This window comes from Staurois parvus, unplaced genomic scaffold, assembly GCF_062004578.1.
Source record: "Staurois parvus isolate SC_StPar_1 unplaced genomic scaffold, SC_StPar_1.0 ptg000444l, whole genome shotgun sequence".
Lineage (NCBI taxonomy): Eukaryota > Metazoa > Chordata > Amphibia > Anura > Ranidae > Staurois > Staurois parvus.
This window is the reverse complement of record NW_028318240.1, coordinates 2,462,501-2,483,013: the sequence shown is the minus strand read 5'-3', so window position 1 is coordinate 2,483,013 and position 20,513 is coordinate 2,462,501. Positions and strand designations below refer to the sequence as shown.

At 46.7% G+C, this 20,513-nt stretch overlaps 1 protein-coding gene across 1 annotated transcript in view; it reads left to right on the top strand.

Moving 5' to 3' along the window:
* Positions 1 to 2,059: 2,059 nt before the first annotated feature.
* The window catches only part of ACHE (acetylcholinesterase (Yt blood group)), a 194,321-nt gene continuing 175,867 nt past the window's right edge, over positions 2,060 to 20,513 (top strand). Inside the window, exon 1 of the mRNA XM_089688025.1 lies at positions 2,060 to 2,083. The gene's annotated coding sequence lies outside the window, so the exon portion shown is untranslated. The remainder of the gene's footprint in view (positions 2,084 to 20,513) is intronic.

Below are 20,513 nucleotides of genomic sequence, written 5' to 3'. Positions count from 1 at the left end.
TGCTGTACATAGCCTGTGCAGTGAGCAGAGCTGTGGGAGGGACCCAGAAGGCTCCACCCATTGCGGGCTGCCTGAAGAAAATAAGAGGAGTGGGCGGAGACAGGACCAGTCACCCTGCACAAGGTGAGAGCGCAACAGTGACTGGTCTTTATTACAGGATACTCCTACCTAGAAGTAAAGTTTCACCAGCAGCATTAATTTCTATTGTATTTATTTTTATTTATTTCAGGTACTTATATAGCACCATCAATTTATGCAGCACTTTACATATATATTGTACATTCCCATCAGTCCCTAACCCTCAAGGGGTGTACAATCTAAGGTCCCTAACTCACATCCAGGGGTGGACTGACAACTCATGGGGCCCCTGGGAAATAGGGGATCATGGGGCCCCTGTGTCCTTGCCCAAGCTCAAAAAAGCCTATGAAAAAGGTACCAGGGGCATCTCATGGGGCCCCCTACTGACCCCGGGCCCTCGGGCAGTGCCCGAGTTTCCATATGATCAGTCCGCCCCTGCTCACATTCATACATACACAGGGGCAGACTGACAACTCATGGGGATCCCTGGGCAGTAGGGGATCATGGGGCCCCTATATCCTTGCCCACACTCAAAAAAGCCTATAAAAAAGGTACCAGGGGCATCTCATGGGGCCCCCTACTGACCCCGGGCCCTCGAGCACTGCCTGGGTTTCCATATGATCAGTCCGCCCCTGCTCACATTCATACATACACAGGGGCGGACTGACAACTCATGGGGCCCCTGGGCAATAGGGGATCATGGGGCCCCTATATCCTTGCCCACACTCAAAAAAGCTTATAAAAAAGGTACCAGGGGCATCTCATGGGGCCGCCTACTGACCCCGGGCCCTCGGGCAGTGCCCGAGTGCTCGAATGGTCAGTCCACCTCTGTACATACACATACTAGGGCCAATTTAGACAGGAGCCAATTAACCTACCAGCATGTCTTTGGAGTGTGGGAGGAAACCGGAGTAGCCAGAGGAAACCCACGCAGGCACAGGGAGAACATGCAAACTCCAGGCAGGTGGTGCTGTGGTTGGGATCAGGGGCGGACTGACCATTCGAGCACTCGGGCACTGCCTCAGTAGGGGCCCCCATGAAATGCCCCTGGTACCTTTTTTATAGGCTTTTTTGAGTTTGGGCAAGGACACAGGGGCCCCATGATCCCCTATTGCCCGGGGGCCCCATGAGTTGCCAGTCCACCCCTGGTTGGGATCATTTTGGGTCAGGCACACAGGGCACATGTCCTGCATCCATGCCTGGATCTCCAGCACCACAACACCCCCCCCCCTCCCCACTGCTGCAGCCTTGGTGCCTAATGGCACCACCGCACACCTGGCAAACACATGCGTGTACCCACCAAAATGCACGATGATGCGGTACCATGCATTTTGGTGCAGCGCAATTTGTAAACATTTTGCCCGCACCTTTTTTTTTTTTTGTAAAAATGAATTGAGAATGCGTGGGGGAAAAAAAAGTACTTGAACGCACCTCAGGTGTGAACGATCCCGAACGCATGCGTGAGCAACATTACAACCTGGCTCCAGAAGACAAGAGGTTAAACATAAAAACCTGTTTATTTACAAACAGCAAAAGAGGAAACAAAATAACAATGTAACAGAAATCTATATTGTGTACAAATGTTTCCTAACATAAGTGTTATAATAACAAAAACTGGAAACTACCATCATGTGGGTGGGGGGGGGGTCATTTCTCTTTAATTTCTTCCTTGTGTCTGATTAGTTGCATCTCCTCCTCCTGTCTACACATTCCCCAGAACACACTGCTATTCTTTGCTTCTTCTAAAAACAACTTTGGCATTCCAGAATAGATTGTAAGTGGAATTGTGCCATGCATAGCCCCCCCCCCCTCTCCCTTGTCTGCATTGGTACAGCCCAAAAGTTTCTGATTGGCTAGAGAAGTTTCAGACACTTGTCAGGCTTCAGGAAAGTGAATGTGCAGATCAGCTGGTTGGGATTCATGTATTCATAGTGACATGGGGGGTGGTAAAGATTGGAGGAGAAGGAGGAGCAGGGGGGTGACAATTGCCTACTGATGTCTTCAGGTAAGTCCAGATGTACTGCAGATTTGAGAGAGATTGAATGCATTATGTACAGTATATAATCTGTATCATGTATTGACCCCGGGTCACACTCACCTGCACTCTGTGGGCTGGGTGTGGGAATTTATTTATTTCAGGTACTTATATAGAGCTGTCAATTTACACAGCACTTTACATATATATTGTGCATTCACATCAGTCCCTAACCCTCAAGGAGTGTACAATCTAAGGTCCCTAATTTACATTCATACATATACATACTAGGGACAATTAACCTCCCAGCGTGTCTTTGGAGTGTGGGAGGAAACTGGAGTACCTGGAGGAAACCCACGCAGGCACAGGGAGAACATGCAATCTCCAGGCAGGTGGTGCCGTGATTGGGATTTGAACCAACGACCCTAGTGCTGCCAGGCAGAACGACAGCCTGTATGAAACTGCATGTAACCTGCATGGTCAAAAAGACCATGCGTTTTCTGTGCGGATGCGTTATGCACTTTTCCTCGTGTGAAATGTTGGCACAGCGGCCCATTCGAAACAATGGGCTACCTTTTGCCACATGGTCCTGCATGACCCAGGCCTTGATGGGTGGTAAAAATAAAATTTAAGTTTTACTGATAGCTATTTTTTTTTTTTGGATAGAATGTGGGGGGGGGGAGATTATGGCTCTGTTAGGAATGGACTCGCCAGTGGTGGTGGGACTCACCTGCCTTGTGGGCTGCAGTACCAAGGCTGGCCAGCGGGTGCTCTCAGCAGGCAGAATCTCACTCTTGCAATCAGGCCATCACCTGAGGCTGATTGTAGGAGGTGTATTTAAGCAGGACCAGGCCTGTGATCAGTGCCTTGGTGTATGTTTCCCATGAGCCCCTGTAACTGCAGCCTGTCTGCTTCCTGCCTGACTCTGCTTTGATCCCTGACTCTGAATGAACTCCGGCTATTCCTGACCACTCTTCTGCTTGCTCCTGGTACCCTGTTTGCCCGTTTGCCACTGACCCGGCCTGCCTGACTACGTTTGATTTGTATATATGGTTATCTGTTGGAGGTTGGGTTGTTTGCACCGTGTTATGTTTACCTTGCACTGCGTTTGTTGTTTAGTCTTTAATAAATTGTCTTGTTTACTCTATACCTGAAGCCTGCGTTTCCCTGTGTCAGTCCACACACCTCTGGTCATACCTGGAGCCCTGACAGGCTCTCTCTGCAGCAGCTGAAAGCTGGCTTCTTCTCCTCTCCCTCCCACTAGTTTTAAGCTGCTGCAGAGTAAGCCATACAGGGGATCGGTTCCAGTAGCTGCCCCCCGCTGCACCCATCACCTCCCTGTGCACCATATGTTTCCCCCTGCTGCCCAGGCCTCCCACCCCTGCAGAGCTGTCGGCTTCCCTCCTCTCCTTTCCACCAGCAGCTGCAAGCGCACAATATGATCCTTCAGGATGGAGAGTGGGGGAAGGATCTGGTAAACATGTCACATTTACCAGCCCCTCCTTTTCTGAATGAACACAATGAGTGATCAGTACCGATCACTCACTGTGTTTATTTGTACCTGAAGCATAACAAACTGTGTTTTTTTGGGGTTTTTTTTTTTTTTTTTTAAGGAGGGGCCCTGTCAGGTTGGCTGTATGGGTCCCAGTGGTTTCTAACAGCAGCCCTGAGGTATGGAGCAGGAAGTGAAGAAAAATCTCCCCAAGAGGATGCAGGAGGCAGAAAAAACTGACAGGGGTTGTAACCAGGGGTGGACTGACCATTTGGAAACTAAGGCACTGCCCGAGGGCCCGGGGTCAGTAGTGGGCCCCATGAGATGCCCCTGGTACCTTTTTCATAGGCTTTTTTGAGTTTGGGCAAGGACACAGGGACCCCATGATCCCCTATTGCCCAGGGGCCCCATGAGTTGCCAGTCCACCCCTGGTTGTAACACTCTATATCAGGGGTCTCCAAACTTTCAAAGCAAAGGGCCAGTTGACTGTCCTTCAGGCCTCAGGGGGGCCAGACTTTGGTCCATGTGAGTAGAAAATGCCCCATCATTTGTTTCAATGGGAGAGGATTAGTGCCAGGTTGTTGGTATGAGTGGGGAGACTAGTGCCCCATTGATGTTCTCAGGAGGGGGAATTGTGCCCCATCATTGGAGTCAGTTGGTAAAATGGTGCCCCAAGGGCCAGGTAAAGGCAAGCAAAGGGCCACATCTGGCTCCCGGGCCGCAATTTGGAGACCACTGCTCTATACAAAGAGGGAAAAAAGAAGTTTTGCCCTTCTGCTTTAGACCCCATTCATGCTATAATGAGTAACATTAGCCACTGTACAAGACAGATGCACCTTTTTGAGTTTTGCTGCATTTGGTGTGTTTTTTTTTTTTTTATGTGAATAATGCATGCTTGCTTGCTGTGCTGTCTATTTTTGGTAGGCTCTTGAGAAGAGTACTGAGGCAGGGTGCTGTGATGTATGTAGCTTCCTAGAAATGGCACCCTGCTGACCCCTCCCACCAGCCATGAACTACATGCATTGCATAGAAAACCACATCGACCCAGTGATGGGGTATAATATAAGGTATGTACAGGGGCGGACTGACCATTTGGAAACTCGGGCACTGCCCGAGGGCCCGGGGTCAGTAGGGGGCCCTATGAGATGCCCCTGGTACCTTTTTCATAGGCTTTTTTGAGTTTGGGCAAGGACACAGGGGCCCCATGATCCCCTATTGCCCGGGGGCCCCATGAGTTGTCAGTCCGCCCCTGGGTATGTAATAACAATGTGAAACCTTGCAATAGCATGTTGAAGAGGAGAGAAAGCAAAGTATTGGCATAACAAGCTTCAGAGACCACCATCTTTTTTGTGACATCATCAAGAGGATGGCTAGCTCTTCAGATTCTGATCTGCTGGGATTTTCATGCACAACCATCTCTAGGGTTTACAGAGAATGGTCCGAAAGAGAGAAAATATCCAGTGAGTGGCACTTGTGTGGATGAAAATGCCTTGTTGGTGTCAGAGGTCAGGGGAGAATGGGCAGACTGGTTTGCTGCGACATTCAGATGGTATAGATGATGATGGACACCACTCAAGCCAAACTTCAGGAGTCAGAGAAGAATGGGATGTAGTAGGATGGCCTCAGGCGTCGCTCTGGCCTTGCCCATTGACGCGTTTCACCCTGTCCATAGGGGGCTTGGTCACAGAGACTAGCCTCTGCGACCAAGCCCTCTATGGGCGGGTCAAAACGAATTAGAGGGTGTGTAAAATGAAAAAAACAAGAAGCGCACCAGCCTTGCGCATTACCTCAGCGACCAAAATTTATTACTTGTAAAAAACATACTCACAAACAGCGAATAAAATCAGGCATGTAAGTCCTCTCAGGGACTTGAAGATAACATGAGTCCCATCAGGGGAATAGGTGTTCAGTACAGCTGACGCGTTTCGAAGGGAGTCCCTTCTTCCTCAGAGCTAACTGAACCATACGTGCACCCTCCTATATATACCCATATCTCTGGACTAAAAATAAGCCCTCCCTACCCGGGTTGGGCATTCTCAGGATAGTAGGAGGGGCCAAAATCTCATAAACTAACCATCAATATTTACAATGCCATTAGAGAGAGATATAACATATAAATTATAAAATGAATAAAATACATAGAGAACATAAAAAACCTATATAAAATATGTATCTTAAAAATATAAATAAAAAAAAAAAAAAAAAAAAAAAAAAAAACAATATATTGCATACGCCACTTGGTGTGCATCTAATCCCTCAATTTGACTATGACACCAGAGGAGATAATGGTCTTCCACAGTTATGAAACATTGTCATGTTCCGTGTTGCATTAGTGCACAATGTGTCCCATGGATACTTCATCCAGAGGACTTGTCATAACGCTGGATGGAAATATAGCGATCAATGTGACAATAATCATAGGTTCTTAATACAGATTGTTAATCACCGGATATTTTGATGGTTAAGTGTCCATAGTGTCACAACCCCATGTATATATATATGTCCAACCATATAGTCAAATCCACCCACACTCAGACCTTCAACCCAGAGCTGTGTGTACATTTACACACTCACAGACGTACACATCAACACTCCCACCTTCATATGTATACGTCTGTGAGTGTGTAAATGTATATACATGTGGATCTAAGAGCTCTGATCTAATCCTCTTCATTATCTGATCATGAAACGCATGCAGCCGCCTGGTAGTAGAAAATACAAAAAACACACAGCTCTGGGTTGAAGGTCTGAGTGTGGGTGGATTTGACTATATGGTTTTTTTTTTTTTTTTTTTTTTTTTATATATATTTTTAAGATACATATTTTATATAGGTTTTTTATGTTCTCTATGTATTTTATTCATTTTATAATTTATATGTTATATCTCTCTCTAATGGCATTGTAAATATTGATGGTTAGTTTATGAGATTTTGGCCCCTCCTACTATCCTGAGAATGCCCAACCCGGGTAGGGAGGGCTTATTTTTAGTCCAGAGATATGGGTATATATAGGAGGGTGCACGTATGGTTCAGTTAGCTCTGAGGAAGAAGGGACTCCCTTCGAAACGCGTCAGCTGTACTGAACACCTATTCCCCTGATGGGACTCATGTTATCTTCAAGTCCCTGAGAGGACTTACATGCCTGATTTTATTCGCTGTTTGTGAGTATGTTTTTTACAAGTAATAAATTTTGGTCGCTGAGGTAATGCGCAAGGCTGGTGCGCTTCTTGTTTTTTTCATTTTACAGTGCTGATTGGGCTTCCCCAGCCTTGGTTTGGAGCTGCACAGCCCTTTATGCAGTGGTGTTCGTTCTCCCCAGGCCTGGTTCCATCTTGTGCCACCTGTCTGAGTCTTGGAGCGCAGGAGAATTCTTTTTCGAATTAGAGGGTGTGGCCAGAGCAAGGGCTGCAGCCATCCCACTACATCCCATTTTTCTCTGACTCCTGGAGTTTGGTTTGAGCGGTGTCCATCATCATCTATATCACTAAGTGTCTGGAGACATTGGTGCAATTCTGACTCCGTCGGAGTCGTACGTATTGACGTCGGGGCGGGACACTCCTTGTTGCGACTGAGCATCATTTGACATCCTGTCAAAATGAGTCGCTCATGTGGCCACACGATCTGTCACTGGGGGTGCCCAAGGGACACAGCCAATGACATATCACTACACCGCCCCTTTTTCAGTGTTATGTGGCCGCTGTGACCAATCACAGCAGATCACATGTCAATTGTATACAGTGGATGGCTTCCTGTCATGCCATCCATTGTATACAATTATGTTGTTAGCCGTGACTGGTCAAAGCAGTCCCATGATACAGACAGGGCCAATCACAGCCCATCTGTATCATGTGATCAGCTTTGCCCAATCACAGCTAATCACAACAAAAGACTGAATGAATCAGTTTAATTCAGTAACAGTGATTGCAAATATCAATGAAATACATTAGTATTAGAAATCATAATGTGTTAGAAAAAATAAAAATCCTGATCACTTGCCCAGAGTAGTACAATGTTACTATGGTAACATTGTATGGCTTTGGTCACAGTGTGCTGAAAAAAAAAATAGTATAAAAAAGCAAAAATAATGTAATAAAAAATAATAGAAATAATAATAAAAATAATCTCCTAGATTGTAAGCTCCAAGGAGCAGGGCCCTTGTACCCCTCGTGTATCGCATTGCATTGTTATTGTACTGTCGCATGCATTGTCTCCCATTGTACTGTACAGCGCTGAGCGAACTGTTGGCGCTTTATAAATACTGTATAATAATAATAATAGAAATGTTTTTTTAAAAATACAAATTAAATTATTATTATTATTTTCACCCAAGAAATGTAGCAGAATACATTTTGACCTAAATTTATGAAGAAATGTTATTTATTTGCAAAATTGTATAACAGAAACGAAGAAAAGTGTGTTTTTGTTTGGTTTTTTTTTTTTTGCAAAAGTTTCAGGTATTTTTTGTTTTATTTAGTAAAAAATAAAACACCCAGCGGCGAGCACATTCCACCAAAAGAAAGCTCTACTTGTGTGAAGAACAAATGATAAAAATGTCATATGGGTACAGTGTTGCATGACCGCGCAATTGTCATTCAAACTGTGACAGCGCTGAAAGCTGAAAATTGGCCTGGACAGGAAGGGGGTAAACGTGCCCGGTATTGAAGTGGTTAAGGTGGTAAGTGGTTGATGCCTTATCTGCATTAAATTGGCCTCAGAACCTGTGTCATTCATATGCAGGGGCAGACTGACCATTTGGAAACTCGGGCACTGCCCGAGGGCCTGGGGTCAGTAGGGGGCCCCATGAGATGCCCCTGGTACCTTTTTCATAGGCTTTTTTGAGTTTGGGCAAGGACACAGGGGCCCCATGATCCCCTATTGCCCGGGGGCCCCATGAGTTGTCAGTCCGCCCCTGTTCATATGTGTTCAGGTTTAAAGGGGTGAGGTGGCAACCCTACCAGGGACTCCCATCTGCATGAAGCTGGTATGCTCCTCTGTGGGTTTGTTTTGCGTGTTTCTGTTCCTCCAAAGCTCTGTAGGATGGGAGGGTGGAGGGAATTATCCATCTGCCAACACAGACTGGAGGGAGTCTTATCTTGGACATTTTGATAAATAAGGAGCAGGATTAGCCGTCTTGCAGTACTCGCACCTGCCGTAATTCTGCTGTCTGTAGCACAAAGCTGCTGCTGTCACTGTGATAAGTGAGGAGAGATTGTCCTCCCCGGTGTTGGGTACAGACTGATCTCCAGACTGTCATAATTCCTATTCCCGGGATTATCCGGCTCTATCCTCTCATTTTTCTTAGATTCCGCACCCCCTCGCTGATTTCAATAGACTTCTATCATAAGGGGATGACATAGTCGTCTTTTACAAATACGTAAGCAGGTGATTATCTTAACCTTTTCATTGCCACGAATGGAAATGGCTTGGATAGCCTGACTGTCTAGGTTTGGGGCCATTGTACATCTTTGTGGTGCATTAAAAGGTTAGTTCACCTTTATTAGAAAAACATAGAGTTCCCCTTTGCATCGGAGTTCTCGGAGTTCCCCTTTGCATCGGGGTTCTCGGAGTTCCCCTTTGCATCGGGGTTCTCGGAGTTCCCCTTTGCATCGGGGTTCTCGGAGTTCCCCTTTGCATCGGGGTTCTCGGAGTTCCCCTTTTTACATCGGGGTTCCCCCATGCAGTGTAGGGGGGAATCCTGCAGACTCTGATGTAAGGGAGTATGTCAGGAACAGATCACCTTCCGCAGAGTGAATACACTTAGGTAAGGGAGAGTTACTGATCTAAGGGAGGACCTTTATATCAGTGCCCCCCCTACCTTAGTTTATTCATTGACCCAATGAACAGTGACACACCAAATACTCCCCCCACCCTATGTAGGTAACCGGTGTCTGTAGATAAAAACAAACTGTGCAGCTCTGGACAAAGTTAAATGGTGCCCTTGCTATAGGTGTAGGCCAGGGGTGGACTGACCATTTGGAAACTTGGGCACTGTCCGACTGCCCGGGGTCAGTAGGGGGCCCGTGAGATGCCCCTGGTACCTTTTTTTCATAGGCTTTTTTGAGTTTGGGCAAGGACACAAGGGCCCCATGATACCAGATCCCAGATATAGTGAATGCAGGGTAGGGGAGACCAGATATAGTGAATGCAGGGTCCTGGGAGACCAGATATAGTGAATGCAGGGTCCTGGGGAGACTAGATATAGTGAATGCAGGGTCCTGGGGAGACTAGATATAGTGAATGCAGGGTCCTGGGAGACCAGATATAGTGAATGCAGGGTCCTGGGAGACCAGATATAGTGAATGCAGGGTCCTGGGAGACCAGATATAGTGAATGCAGGGTCCTGGGAGACCAGATATAGTGAATGCAGGGTCCGGGGAGACCAGATATAGTGAATGCAGGGTCCGGGGAGACCAGATATAGTGAATGCAGGGTCCGGGGAGACCAGATATAGTGAATGCAGGGTCCGGGGAGACCAGATATAGTGAATGCAGGGTCCGGGGAGACCAGATATAGTGAATGCAGGGTCCGGGGAGAGCAGATATAGTGAATGCAGGGTCCGGGGAGACCAGATATAGTGAATGCAGGGTCCGGAGAGACCAGAGATTGTGAATTCAGGGTCCTGGGGAGACCAGATATAGTGAATGCAGAATCCAAGGAGACCAGATATAGTGAATGCAGGGTCCTGGGTTTAGTAACACTTTAAAGTGGAAGTAAACCCACTTTTTGTATCTTTTACCTACAGGTAAGCTGATAATAAAGCTTACCTGTAGGTAAAATGAAAATCTGAACGTGCACTGTTTAGGAGATATTCACTCTTTGTGACAGCCAGCGCATGCGCTCTGCAGTAACGGTGTACCCGTGCCACTCCATCAGAGCAATGTGCCGTGGCCCGAGACTTCCATGAGCATGCGCGGGAGTGACGTCATCGTGGCTCATCCAGTCAGACAGCCGGAGCTTATGAACCTGGAAAGAAGACCAGGTGAAGATGAAAGCCCTGTCAGCGGTGACAGCATGCCGTTGGAGGACTTTGTTTTAAGGTAAGGCCTTCATGATGTGCTCGTATGCCATGCATACTATCACATTATGATATTACCTTGCAGGAGATTTTTTTTCCAAGTTTGTTATCACTTTAATGCATATGCTGCAGGGACTGCACTGACTTGTGGGTGAGTTGGCATGTTTCTACAGTATAACCATTTTATCTCTTTATTAGCAATAAAAACTGACAGGGGTTCCAGTTCTTCTCCACTGTATTCACCCCATGAGATAAAATATGGTTTCATAAGTATATTGTACAGCACTGTACAAACTGTTATATTATACAGGATTTATATAGCCCCAACAGTTTGCTGAGCACTTTACAAAATGAAGGTAGACATTACAGTTACAATACAATTTGGTACAAGAGGGAACAGAGGGTCGTTAGAGCTTACAATCTAGGAGGAAGGGTTGAGTGATACAAAAGGTAATAGCTGTGGGGGGGATGAGCTGATGGAGGAAATAAATGGCAGTTTACTAGGTAGAAGCAGGATAGGCTTCTTTAAAGAGAGGTTTTCAGGGATCGTCTAAAGGTGAATAAATCAGGAGATAGCCGGACAGATTGTGGTAGGGCGTTCCATAGGATGGGAGAAGCTTGAGAGAAGTCCTGGAGGCGAGCATGGGAGGAGGTGAGAGAGCAAAAGTTCTTGGGAGGATCGAAGAGAGCGGTTTGGTTGATATTTTGAGACCCGGTTGGTGATGTAGCCAGGGGTAGAGTTGTGGATGGCTCTGTAAGTTGTTAGTATTTTGAATTTTATTCGTTGGGTGAGTGGAAGCCAGTGGAGGGATTGACAGAGAGGAGTAGCAGACACTGAATGGTTGGTAAGATGGATGAGCCTGGCAGCAGTATTCATGATGGACCGGCGGGGGGGATAGCCTGTGTAAAGGTAGGCCAATGAGGAGGGAGTTGCAGTAGTCGAGGCGAGAGATAACCAAGGAGTGAATTAGGAGCTTTGTGGTATCATTGGTTAAAAAGGGGCGTATTCTGGAGATGTTTCGGAGGTTGAGGCGGCATGATTTGGACAGGGATTGGATGTGGTCCTGAAAGGATAGTTGAGAATCCGGGGTTACCCCTAGCACCGTGGCATGCAGGGATGGGTTGATAGTGGTGCTATTGATCCTGACCAAGAAATCAGGGGAAGAGGCACACGAGGGAGGAAATATTAATATTATTATTATTATAATACAGGATTTATATAGCGCCAACGGTTTGCTCAGCGCTTTACATTATAGTGGGAGACAATACAGTAACGATACAGTTCAATACAAGAGGAATTTGAGGAGCTTAGTTTTGGATAGATTGAGTTTTAGGAAGTGGTGTGACATCCAATCTGATATGTCTGTTAGCAAATTGGTGATTCATGAGGAAACTGATGGGGTGAGCTGAGGAGTAGAGAGATAGATCTGTGTGTCATCAGTATAGAAATGGTATTGGAAACCATGGTAAGCTGACCCAAGGAAGAAGTGTAGATTGAGAATAAGAGAGGTCCAAGCACAGAACCTTGGGGGACCCCGACAGAGGAATAGGAAAGGAGGAAGTAGATTTGTGACACTGAAGGTGAAAAAGGTAAGATTCGAACCAACGGAGAGTACAGTCAAGGAGACCAAGTAAATAGAGTTTTTTTTTTTAGGAGGAGGGGTGGTCAACTGTGTCAAAGGCAGTGGAGAGGTCCAAGAGTAAGAATACAGAAGAGGGGCCATTGGTTTTAGTGGTTAGTAAGTCGTTTGTGAGTTTTAGGAGAGCAGTTTCTGTGGAGTGTTGTGGGTGAAATCCAGACTGAAGAAGATTGAGAAGGTTATTCTCAATAAGGTGGAAGCTCTGCCGGTTGTAGACTAGACATTCAAGGAGTTAAAAGGGAGTAAGGAGATGGGTCTTAGGTTGCAAAGATTGTTGGGGTCCAGTGAGGCCTTTTTAAGTATAGGGGTGATTAGCTTATGTTTTAGAGAGTTGGGGAAGATGCCAGTAGAAAGGAAGAGATTGAAGATATGAGTTAAAGAATGAAGGATAGAGCCAGAGGGTTACCATAGTATTTGCAAGGGAACATGATCCAAGGGATAGCTGGTCAGGTGGGCTTTAGGAAAAAGTTTACCAACCTCCTCTATAGTAGCTGGGTTAAACAAGGGAAGTATAGATTGTGCAGGTGGACAAGGAGTGTAGGGTGAGGGAGATGTCTGGCGGACAAGGAGTGTAGGGTGAGGGAGATGTCTGGCGGACAAGGAGTGTAGGGTGAGGGAGATGTCTGGCGGACAAGGAGTGTAGGGTGAGGGAGATGTCTGGCGGACAAGGAGTGTAGGGTGAGGGAGATGTCTGGCGGACAAGGAGTGTAGGGTGAGGGAGATGTCTGGCGGACAAGGAGTGTAGGGTGAGGGAGATGTCTGGCGGACAAGGAGTGTAGGGTGAGGGAGATGTCTGGCGGACAAGGAGTGTAGGGTGAGGGAGATGTCTGGCGGACAAGGAGTGGAGGGTGAGGGAGATGTCTGGCGGACAAGGAGTGTAGGGTGAGGGGGATGTCTGGCGGACAAGGAGTGTAGGGTGATGTCTGGCGGACAAGGAGTGTAGGGTGATGTCTGGCGGACAAGGAGTGTAGGGTGATGTCTGGCGGACAAGGAGTGTAGGGTGAGGGAGATGTCTGGCGGACAAGGAGTGTAGGGTGAGGGAGATGTCTGGCGGACAAGGAGTGTAGGGTGAGGGAGATGTCTGGCGGACAAGGAGTGTAGGGTGAGGGAGATGTCTGGCGGACAAGGAGTGTAGGGTGAGGGAGATGTCTGGCGGACAAGGAGTGTAGGGTGAGGGAGATGTCTGGCGGACAAGGAGTGGAGGGTGAGGGAGATGTCTGGCGGACAAGGAGTGGAGGGTGAGGGAGATGTCTGTACAGTGGAGATCTCGTCGTGAATTGTATCAATCTTATTTTTGAAGTGATTAGCGATCTCCTGGACAGTGAGTTAGTGGGTGGAGGTAAAGAAGGATAATAATAATGATGAAAGTAATAAAATACCTCACATTTTTAAATAACTCCTGCTTTATTTTAGTAGCGTTTTTCTTTTTATGTGTGAATTGCAAAACCTTTTTTGAAAAACGCTATGAGCTATTACTATTTCAAATTTAAAACAGGAAAATAACTCCTTGTAAATTGAGCCCCATGTTTCTAAATTTTTTTTTTTTTTAATTTTATTCAGGGCCCCGCTGATGCCCATCATTGACCTGCAGGTGGCGCACTGGTCTATAGCACCGGCTCCATTAGTTACAGTTGTTTATACACAAAAGTAAAAACAGATGACCGCGCAACCCAATATAAGCAAACATTCCACAACACCAACTATGGAATGCTGCATTGCACCTTTGTTATATTAAACAGATGTCCTAGGCATTTAAGTGGGCAGTGTTCTCACAGATAAACAACAGATGTATTGCGTCCCACTACCTGGATTGTAATATTGGTCTGCAACCGTGTTGCTGGGGGATGGTAGGAGTGTCAGATGCGTTTTGGCATGGGGCAAACAAGCGGGCAAAATATCGTATAGAGTGGAGATCAGCAACCGTTTCCACATTAAGTACCCGGTCATACCAGATGTGACTTGCCATGTGATTTTCCATGCCATGCAAGTTTCAAATCGCATGGCATGTCACAGCCTATTGTCCTCAATTGAAGTGGTCATATGGTACAAACTGACCATACCATCCGGTTGCAGTGCCTTTCTAAAATTGACGCATGCACTTGGTGCGATGCAGTGCAATTTGAGCCCATTCAAATGGTACCTGTTGATGGTACCAAATCAGCAGGTGACCATACTGTCTGGATACAGTGGGGGAGATTTACTAAAACTGGTGCACTTAGATTCCTGTGCAGCTGTGCATGGTAACCAATCAACTTCTAAGGCTGATGGTCGAAAATCGACCAATTTTTCATCCAAAAATCGGACCTAAGAATAATCGGCCGATTTTCGCTCTCTTATTGGGTCAATGGCACTGGATGATTTTCATGGTTGCTCCCCTTTTCGGTGATCGGGCATGTTGGAAAATTTGTGAAAAACGACCAATTTTCGACTCAATGATGGTCAAATCGTACGATCGTTTTTCCGAAAAAGATATGCGCATGAGCTGTGCCCTGGAAGAAACAGAAGTTTTGCATGTTATATGGGGTGAACTTTATGACTTGGTCGGCCGATTTTCTAAATCAATGATGGCGCCATCGGATTACCGAGCGAATGATGTTTCCAATTTTCGGATGAAAAATCGTTCAGAATTTGAACCATGTATGGCCTGTTCAGCTTGTTCAATTAAGCTTTGACAATAAAACCTGGAAGCTGATTGGTTTCTATGCAGCGCTGCACCAGATTTTGCACTCTCCAGTTCTAGTAAACCCTCAGTGGGTCTAAGGAGGTATGTCAATGCATAAAACAGCATTGGAAAAACTTATTTGGCTTGAACTCGGAACAGTTCGAAGAGACTGAGAAACATTTCGTTTTTAGAGAAAAATGGCAACCAGAAAGTGCACTCTAGACATTGGGTTCAGGAAACATTATTGGATATCCTCAATGAAAGCCTATAGTTTTAAATTAATGCGTGCCAAAGAAATTCAGTCTCTGGCTTCACTCAACCATCGATATGGGTTAGTCACCCTACAACGGCAATATAGGAGTTTCCTTTACTTTACAGGTTTAGTACCTGGAAACACTATATTCACACCTAACCCCTATACACTGCTTAAAAAAATTAAAGGAACACTTTTTAATCAGAGTCTAGCATCAAGTCAATTAAACTCCTGGGTTAATCAGTTTCAGCTGCTTTGATGGTAATGACATTAACAGGTGCACTAGATGGACAACAATGAGACAACCCCCAACACAGGAATGGTTTCACAGGTGGAGGCCATTGACATTTTTTTCCCTACTCATATTTCCTGACTGTTTTTCACTGGTTTTGCATTTGGCTAGGGTCAGTGTTACTACTGGTAACATGAGGCGATACCTGGACCCTACAGAGGTTGCACAGGCAGTCCTCTTGTATGGCACAGTAATACATGGCATTGCCAGAAGGTTTGCTGTGTCTCCCAGCACAGTCTCAAGAGCATGGAGGAGATTCCAGGAGACAGGCAGTTACTCTGGGGAGCTGGACAGGGCCGTAAAAGGTTCTTAACCCAGTAGCAGGACTGGTATCTGCTTCTTTGTGCAAGGAGGAACAGGATGAGCACTGTCAGAGCCTACAAAATTACCTCCAGCAGGCCACTGGTGTGAATGTCTCTGACTAAACATTCAAAAACAGACTTCATGAGGGTGGCTTGAGGGCCCGACGTCCTCTAGTGGGCCCTGTGCTCACTGCCCGGCACCATAGAGCTCAATTGGCATTTGCCATTGAACACCAGAATTGGCAGGTCCACCACTGGTGTCCTGTGCTTTTCACAGATGAGAGCAGGTTCACCCTGAGCACATGTGACAGACATGAAAGGGTCTGGAGAAGCCATGGAGAACATCATGCTGCCTGTAACATCGTTCAGCATGACCGTTTTGGTGGTGGGTCAGTGATAGTCTAGGGAGGCATATCCATGGAGAGAAGTACAGACCTCTACAGGCTAGACAATGGCACCCTGACTGCCTTGAGGTATCGGGATGAAATCCTTGGACCCATTGTCCGACCCTACGCTGGTGCAGTGGGTCCTGGGTTCCTCATGGTCCACAATAATGCCCGGCCTCATGTGGCGACAGTTTTCAGGCAGTTCCTGGAAGATGAAGGAATTGATACCATTGAATGGCCCCCCATGCTCGCCTGACCTAAATCCAATAAAACACCTCTGGGATTTCATGTTTCGGTCCATCCGACGCCGCCAGGTTGCATATCAGACTGTCCAGGAGCTCAGTGATGTTCTGGTCAAGATCTGGGAGGAAATACCCCAGGACACCATCCATCGTCTCATTAGGAGCATGCCCCAACGTTGTCAGGCATGCATATCAGCACGTGGGGGCCATACAAACTACTGAATACCATTTTAAGTTGCTGCAATGAAAATGCAAAATGGACTAGCCTGCTGCATCATTTTTTCACTTGATTTTTGGGGTGTCTTTGAATTCAGTCCTCTGTAGGTTGATATTTTTCATTTCCATCAAACGATGGGGCATCCTTACGTTCCTAAAACATTACCCCGTCCATGTCAGTATAGAGATCCAGCAGGAGATTTTTCCCCATTGAGATCTCATGTGTTTTCAAAGTGTTCCTTTAATTTTTTTTGAGCAGTGTGTATATTTTTTGTTGGAACTTGCCACACAGTTAGGCAGATCTCAAAATGGAACACTTCTGTCTATTCTTATTCTCCATTACTGTTCCTATTGGCAAGTTATTATCCCAATTGTGATCCTCCTGCTATACAGATAAGCAGCATCCCCTTCAACAAATTTTAATTGCAACTTTCTAATGTTATTGATGAGGCTGAGCTCCAGGCAAACTGCTAGAAACACTGCCTGTGACTGGACAGTGAAAGGAGAAGCAGCACATTAATGAAGATTGTGTCTGTCTGCTCTCCCTTCTATCAGTGTGCTCTTTGGGAACACTGCAGCACAAATGACTGGCTCCTTATGCTGCCCTCTCCTTATCCCAGTCTCGGAATAAGAGTATTTGGATTTGACTTGGCATCGGTCTTAACTGTTTGTGTATAAGATACAGAGTTGCATTTAATTCGTCTGATATCTACTTGGAGTTCAGTTTTAAGGCAGGCTAAAGTGGCCTCTCATCAAATAGTATAATTTTGTTATGTCCTAAACAAAATATTTTTCAAACATTAACGTGGACTTTTGCTTTTGCCCTCTGGGTTCACCGTAATCCTGCCCTTCCCAGCTGCACCTTGCCTTCGTTCTCCTGCCTCCCTATTCAGCTGCCAATAAAAATACATGTATATTGTAAGCTATTCTTAAGTTGTAGTTTACACAGGCCTAGAACAGTGGTCTCTACAATGCAGTTTGTGGGCCAGATGTGGACCTTTTGCATGCTTTTATGCGGCATTTGTGGCACTATTCCTCCCATTGATACAAGGGACTATTCCTGCTACTGACACAAATGATGGGGCACTATCCCGGGGCACTATCCCTCTCGTGAATACCAATGATGGGGCACTATCCCTCTCGTGAATACCAATGATGGGGCACTATCCCTCTCGTGAATACCAATGATAGGGCACTATTCCTCACACTGATACCAATGATGGGGCACTATTCCTCCCACTGATACCAATGATGGGGCACTATTCCTCCCACTGATACCAATGATGGGGCACTATTCCTCCCACTGATACCAATGATGGGGCACTATTCCTCCCACTGATACCAATGATGGGGCACTATTCCTCCCAGTAATACCAATGATGGGGCACTATTCCTCCCACTGACACCAATGATGGGGCACTATTCCTCCCACTGACACCAATGATGGGGCACTATTCCTCCCACTGACACCAATGATGGGGCACTATTCCTCCCACTGACACAAATGATGGGGCACTATTCCTCCCACTGACACAAATGATGGGGCACTATTCCTCCCACTGACACAAATGATGGGGCACTATTCCTCCCACTGATACCAATGATGGGGCACTATTCCTCCCACTGATACCAATGATGGGGCACTATTCCTCCCACTGATACCAATGATGGGGCACTATTCCTCCCACTGATACCAATGATGGGGCACTATTCCTCCCACTGATACCAATGATGGGGCACTATTCCTCCCACTGATACCAATGATGGGGCACTATTCCTCCCACTGATACCAATGATGGGGCACTATTCCTTCCACTGATACCAATGATGGGGCACCATTCCTCCCACTGACACCAATGATGGGGCACCATTCCTCCCACTGACACCAATGATGGGGCACCATTCCTCCCACTGACACCAATGATGGGGCACCATTCCTCCCACTGACACCAATGATGGGGCACCATTCCTCCCACTGACACCAATGATGGGGCACCATTCCTCCCACTGATACCAATGATGGGGCACCATTCCTCCCACTGATACCAATGATGGGGCACCATTCCTCCCACTGATACCAATGATGGGGCACCATTCCTCCCACTGATACCAATGATGGGGCACCATTCCTCCCACTGATACCAATGATGGGGCACCATTCCTCCCACTGATACCAATGAGGGGGCAGTAGTCCTCCTAAAACCCCTGTATAATTGTTTTACTCAATTGTCAAACTAGAGGGCATAAATATTTTCTACCCCTACTGGGCACAATCTGGTCCCCTAAAGTCTGAAGGACAGTAAACTAGCCCTTTTGTTTAGAACGTTTGAAGACCCTTACTCTACAAAGACACTGAATTGCATGAGTATTTTGATGGTTTTTCTGTTTCTAGACAACCATAATCTGCCCCACACCACCATGATCAATATTTTCCCATTACATATTGAGCATAATGAATAGCAGGACTTCAAAAGGCTGCACAGAGAACAGAGCAATAAAACAGATAAGGAATGCTCTTTATAAAGTTAATAATTTATCAGATTAACCTTTTAAAACCTAGGTTACCTGAGAATCTTAACTATATGTAAAAAAAAAGTACATTATAAGTCAATATTTCTCAGGGTGTCTCCTCTGCATCAATAGGAGACTATTTCAGCTTGTGGGTGGCTTGGGAAGGAGGGGGGTAAGGCGAGTGGTTGTTGATCATGTCCTTCGTGTTCCCCGTCCTAATTGGGCACCAAGCAAGAGTCACATGAGAGAACTACCCCAGGGTGGGTTCTTCTGAGCTACTCTGGGCACATGTGACAGGGTCAATCTACTTCACACACATGGGGTACCTTTACTCTGTTCCATTTTTGCTAATGCCAAGGCTGAGGCGGCTGTTGGGAAATACTCAACCTTAAGCAGGCCTCTACTCTTGGAGGTGAACATACAACATGTACATTTGCATAACAAGTGTTCTCCAGTTACACCAGTGTCCCCATGTAAATGTACATGCAATTTGGCAGGCCATGCCGAACACTGACCACAGCTACCGATCCAGCGTTCTCCCATTATCGATCCCAGTAGCAGCAAGGAACTGTCAGGGCAGGAGCTGTGGAAAGGACAGGCAGGCCTAGTGGCAGGGTCACGCACTGACTGACGACAACCACCACCCACAGACCGGAGTCCCTCAGGGCGCGGAGTCCAAGTCCCAGGCTGCCCTTCACCAGGGCCCCTGATGGTGGGGATGGACTTGACGCAGCCAGGAACCAGGTCGCGGCCCCCGAGACACCCCAGCTGCGGTAATGGCCACCGCCAATGGCGTGTAGCTGGTAGGAACCAGATCAGACAATAGCGTAGTCGGGCAGGCCGGGGCGACAACAACGGGACAAATGGTACAGAACAGTAGACAAGAATAACAGGTCACAGGCCGGGTTCAGCAACGGAAGGTCAAATCAAAGGAAACCGCAGAGGATGGTCTAGTCAAGCTGAGTCATATTCCAGGAGAGTCACGAGAGTATAAACCGAGCTATTGCAACACTAACACACAAGACACGAATGCAGAGAGCACTTGCAGACAGCAGTCTTAAATGTGATGAACCACACCCTTCTGAGGAGGAGCCGCAGAAGCCTGAAGGCATAAAGGTTCCCACCATGCTCTGCAGAATCCCAAGATGGACCCCAGCACATGGGATGCACAAGCTCTGAGGAAAGGTAGGACCTTGACAGGAACCCTGCTGTGCACATGGCGCGGCCTTCATCGTGCACTTGACTTTAACTCTTGAACGTCCGTATCTCTGTACAGGATGGGGACCTCTGCAATTCAGTTCTGCTCTGGATACTAGGGGAGACAGAATGTGGTGTAGGGAGTGCTGCCATCTCCCTCGCGGCTAGAGTCAATACCACCTATAACAAGCACATGTTTGCAACAGGCTGGTTGCTGACAACCACATGGCAACCACATATAATACTTGCACTA